This window comes from Myotis daubentonii, chromosome 12, assembly GCF_963259705.1.
Source record: "Myotis daubentonii chromosome 12, mMyoDau2.1, whole genome shotgun sequence".
Lineage (NCBI taxonomy): Eukaryota > Metazoa > Chordata > Mammalia > Chiroptera > Vespertilionidae > Myotis > Myotis daubentonii.
The window spans coordinates 72,710,560-72,716,017 of NC_081851.1; the positions used below are offsets into that span (position 1 = coordinate 72,710,560).

The 5,458-nt window shown below is 53.9% G+C and overlaps 2 pseudogenes; both read right to left on the reverse strand.

Moving 5' to 3' along the window:
• Positions 1-2,682: 2,682 nt before the first annotated feature.
• On the reverse strand, positions 2,683-4,088 carry LOC132213728 (CLIP-associating protein 1-like; annotated as a pseudogene).
• On the reverse strand, positions 3,952-4,070 carry LOC132213996 (5S ribosomal RNA; annotated as a pseudogene).
• Positions 4,089-5,458: the final 1,370 nt, after the last annotated feature.

Consider the following 5,458-nt stretch of genomic DNA (forward strand, 5'->3'; position numbering starts at 1 on the left):
CTAAGGCCGTGGTTGGCAAACTGCGGCTCACAAGCCACATGCGGTTCTTTGGCCCCTTGAGTGTGGCTCTTCCACAAAATACCACGTGCGGGCGCACGTACAGTGCGACTGACACTTCGTGGCCCATGCGCAGAAGTCGGTTTTCGGCCTGGGCGAGTCTATTTTGAAGAAGTACTGTTGATATTTGGCTCTGTTGACTAATGAGTTTGCCGACCACTGCACTAAGGGAACGGCTGTGCAAAAGGCTTAAGAGATGTTATGTTTATAAAAAGTGTTCCATGGTTACGTACAAACGAGAGATGCTGATTTAAGTCAGGTGAATGGATGCCTTTAAGGGAGGACTTCTCAGAGCACATGCTGACATGCACCATGGATCTCTAAGAGTGGACCAGGATAGGCAGTTTCTCAAACTTCTTTGACTATGGAACCCCTGGTCAGAGTAATGCCTTGTTCCACGGAACACCGTTTGGAAATAGTAGAGAATACTGTCAGAATTAGATATACTTGACCAGCCCTCACATTTTATGGAGGAAGGATCAAGATCTAGTTGCACCCGCAGAGTCAGGACAGAACCCAGGATGCTTCTCATCTCATCTTGGCCTCAGAAGCATTCCCCAGAGTGAGAACGCACCCTAACTTTCAGGCCAAGGGGATCGAGGCAGCAATGTGAGCTTGGGAAAGCCCAGGATCAGCCCAACCTGCACAGCCCTTGGTTTCCCCCAGCGAGGCCAGAGTCACCATCTGAGCCCTGGACCCAGTCGGGTATCCATGTATGGGGGTGCAGGGGTCAGAGGGCGGCTTTTGGGAGTCTCCTGGTCTAGTTTGTAGGATGGTGTCAGAAATGTAAACACCCCTCAGGCGATCGCCTGGGCCATCCCAGGAAAGCTAGGAGGGGCCTCGGTTGTCCCAAAGGTCTCCTTCGCTCCAGGAGGCAGGAAGTAGGGAAAAGGCAGTCCTCCCATGGAGCAGGGTGTGGTGGTTACACACAGATTCTAGTGGACACTCTGGGCAGTGTAGCTATGGGCACATTCTGGACACTTTGTGCCTCAGTTTCCACAGGGGTGCAGCAGGGATGATAAGGGTAACACCTGCTTCACAGGGTTCTTAGAGGAATTAAGTCACTTAACCGCTTAGAACAGCATCAAACTCAAAAGGGTTCTTTTTTCTTTTTTAGCAAATCCTACATTATTAACAAAAGAGTCTGGACATTTGCGTGATACACTAGAGCGGGGGTGGGGAACGTCTGGCCTGAGGGCTGTACAAGGCCCAAGAAATCATTTGGTCTGGCCCTGCCAAGGCTTTAGAGGTGAGTTCATTAATGTTTGACCCAATAGAGCAGGCTAATGTTTAAGCTGATAATGCTGTATGGCCCGAGAATGGTGTTATACATATCCAAATGGCCCTTGGTGGAAAAAAGGTTCCCCACCCCTGCACTAGAGCGTGAAACAAAGAAGATATAAATACAGGTATGGATGTAATGTGAAAAAGCCAGCCCCCCCCCCCCCCAAATAAAACCAAAAAACGGAAACCCAACCTGGGGGTGTGGGACCATGCGTGCACACACAGCGCTGACCAAACATTTGGTGTCCGGTATTGTTACAGAAAAACAACCAGAACCGAACAGCGCTCTGAGAGTTTGGAGTTACACTTTATTCACCGCAGCAGGCTTAGGGAAATGAATCCAAATTCTAAGCAAAGCTACAAGCAGAACTTCCCTTTTTATAGAAGAGCCAGCCCTCTGTGCGCTTGCTGGCGGCGGCCTTGAAAACGACACAGTTCTATCCAATTAAAAAATGCACCTGGCATGGCATTGGGTGTATCTGGTCTCTGGCCTACAAGGTCAGACAGCTAAGTTTATCTCCCCCATTATTCAAGCAGGCTAGAAAGCAAACTTATTTTTTCAGAATAAGAGGCCGTCCAAAGAATAGCAGAGAATTCCAAACAGTAGTTTTACAGAATAGGGGTTTTCCTTCACAGTATCTTTTAGAGAATTTTCTTTTTCACTTCCAAACGTCACTGCCAGCAGGGTCCTGCGGGGTTCTCCAAAGTTCTTGCTTGCTGTTCTTTGACGTGTGTTATGTTTGATAAATAAAGGGCGGCAGGGAGAGAAGATGAGGCAAACCCCGTTGCATTGGCTGCAGAGGGTGTTGGAAGCGAGTGCTGGGCCAGAGGGGACTGTCCTTGAGGATGGCAGCGGCAGAAAGCGGCAGCCGGCCCAGGTTCAATGAGAACGCTTCAGAACTGCGCAGCTTAAGCAAACGCGGGGGGTGGGGGAACAGGAGGGACAGACGACAGCGCTGACAGCGCCGAGTCAGAAAGACCAAGACCCAAGGCCCCAGAGGAGCCCCTGAAGAAGCTTCCGCAGACCCGGGAGCCGCGGGCAGCGGGGCAGCACCGGGCACTGCGCGGACACTAGCGCGAGGGCAGCAGCCTTTGGCCCAGGCACAGAAGCAACACCCGGGGTCTGCCAGAGGCCCTCCTCAGCTTTCCCTCCGTCCTGCCACGTGATCCACATCCTTAGCAGGTCTCAACATGCAACTTAAAGAGGCACAACTAACCCTTTCATGGCGTCGGCTGGGGGTGGGGGGGAGGGAACCTGCCCCACGCGGCCACATCCAGAGCCAGGACGAAGGTGAAAGAGAAACACAGACCGCCACACCCTCTGCTCATCAGCGCGCTAGGGCGGCTTGGCGCTGGAGTCTGCATGGCTCTTTCACTCCTGCCGTTGTGTGTGAGGACGCCAAACAGGCCTTGCTCCTTACATTCAATGCCAGTAAGATTCTACACAAAAGCTGGAAGGGACCAAATACTGGTTGTAATAAATATGTGTGGCCTCCTCGCCCTGACCGGGAGCCTACCAGGGGGCGGGAAGGTCTGAGAGGCACCGAGGCTGCTCTGCGGCTGGGACACCCGCGCTGCCATTAGCTGTGCGCGGAGACGACGGAGGAGGAGCTGCTGTTGCTGTTCGTGGTCTGCGCCCTCTTGATGTACAAGTTCAGTAGCTTCATCTTGCTCCCCGTGAGCTGTGCGAGGTGAGGTTTCAGCTCTTCTCCGATTACGGAATAAATTGCCACCAAGCAGAACACACCGGCCTTCCGCACACTACTTTCAGCGTCGCCATCACCTGCAGCGGGCGCGGGAGGATGTCAGCCAGCAGCTGCAGCAGGGACTCCCTGGCGATCCTCTCTACAGCCTTGGTCTGCATCTTGATGGCAGCCAGGTAGATGGGGTAGTCGGCCGTCTGGATGATGGGGCAGAGCACTTTGATGCACTGCTCCGGGTGGATGGAGCTGGCCAGAGTGGACGCAGCTTCCTCGGCGGCTCTCACCACCTCCTTGTGGGAGTCTTTGTGGGTCTCCAGAGTCTTTCATGATTGTCAGCTCGGTGTAGCTTTTGAATCCTGCTGGCTGGTTTCTCAGAATCTCCCGTAAAACTCTCAGCACCAGCGCGTGAATGGAATGGTCTTTGTCTCCGAGGATCTCCAGGAGCAGGAGCAGGATGGTCTTGAAGTGCTCCTCCCAGAAGCCCAGGCTGTCCTCCCGGGTGACCTTGAGCAGCTCCAGCAGGGCGCCCTTCCGCTCCTCCACGCGCTCGTTGTGGTTGGACAGCTCTTCCAGAAGGCCCGCCACCGAGTCCAAATGGTCAATGGGCACATCTCGAAGCTGCTCCATGTCGTCGTCAAACACGGCCTCCTTCAGGGCTGTCTTGTCATAGGTGTTGATGGTGCCCGGGTAGGGGTACAGGTTATAGCCGCGCGCCCGTGGCCCCGGGAAGGCGCGGAGGCTGGGTGTTGAGCAGGGAGGCCTTGTTGTCCAGAGCTGTTCTGCCTCCTTCCACCACGTCACTGCTGCCCCGGCCCTCAGTGGCACGGGACGCAACTCCACCATCCCGGGATACAATATCAGAGTCCTTCTTTAACCTTTTCTTTCTTTCTTTTTCTTTTTCTTTTTAAGCCTACAGCACCCGGTATTCCCAGGCGGTCTCCCATCCAAGTACTAACCAGGCCCGACCCTGCTCAGCTTCCGAGATCAGACGAGATTGGGCCCGTTCAGGGTGGTTTGGCCGTACACTCACAGTCCTCTTGCCATCTCGTTTAATTGGCTCATTCAGATCCTCTTGGCTTTGAAAACTAAACTTTTAAACTTTTCAATGGCTTCTGTAACTCCACGCAAAGAACTACTGATTTCTTCAGAGTTCAGGTTCTCTGTATCATAGTCCAGCAAGCTTGGAGACAGGCCCCCATGGGAACCGTTGGTGGGTGAGGTCAGGGGGCTGGCCCTGCTGCTGTTGTGTCGGGAGGGAGTCCGGCCAATGGTGCTGCTCGGAGAGCTCACACTGGTGTTACTGGAATTCTTGAGGCGGTTATGCAGGAGTTTGGTGGCACCATCCTGGAATGTTTTGGGCAAGGCACCAAGTAACATAGTAAATTCAGGAGTGTCCAATTCAAACAGCGATATGAGCCCAATCTGTGCAGCCTTTCTCCTGCCAGAACCCTTTGGTTCTGTTGTCCAGATTATAAGTCTAGACGGAGCAAGCCTGGTCTCACTAGAGTTTATAAAGTCGGTTGGATCCATCTGTCTGGCGAGAGACTCACTGCACTTCAGGATTGCACTTTGACCTTGAGGTTAGGTAGGGACTAAACATTTTCAAGACGCCGCCTGAGTGCCAGGCCAGGTCCCAGTCCTGGGTGACCGCACAGGTTATTCCATCATGCCGTTTCCTCACCTGGAAAACGGGGCTGATAAGGCGCCTCTCGGGGAATGGTTAGGTTTAAGGGAACCAACTCACACACGAAGTCCTTGGCACCGTGCCTGCCACCGAATAGGCACTCAAGCAGGTTGACTGTAATTTGATCAGCGATAGAGGAAAATGGGCTACGAAACAACATGAAGGGAGAAATCTCAGGATGCAGACTGGGCTGGGCTTTGTTTCCCAGGCCACCTGAGCCAATTCCCACAGTCTTTTCAGGGTGAGGAGGGCTGGACAGGGGGTGGGCTGTGCAGAGACCCCCTTCACAGGCCTGGAGCCTCTGTCCTCACACGGCACATGCCACAGGATGCCGTGCTGAGAGTGAGTTCCCTGTCCATCCAAACTCCCCATCACCCCGGGGCCTGGGGAAGGCTTTCCTCTCTAAAATCCCAGGGGCCTGGCATGGATCCCAGAGCCCCTTGAGCCCATTTCCCAGGGCACTGAGGACTCTAAGCAGGCCTCGTGGGTCCCTGCCTCGGTGTCTCGGAGCTCCCGGGAAGGATCCAGATGAGCCGCAGACCGATCAGTCCTTCACCCTCTCACGGGCAGGTGCTAACTCCAACCTCCTGGGCTTCCATGAGGATCAGAAGTCAGGCTCCTGGGTGTTGTTTCTTTTTCCTGCGAAGTTTTGAAATGAATGAGACATACACTCGCACACAAGCTAAGTCCTCCTTTCTCTGTCCCCAGCTGGGTGTGCGGCCTCAAAGGA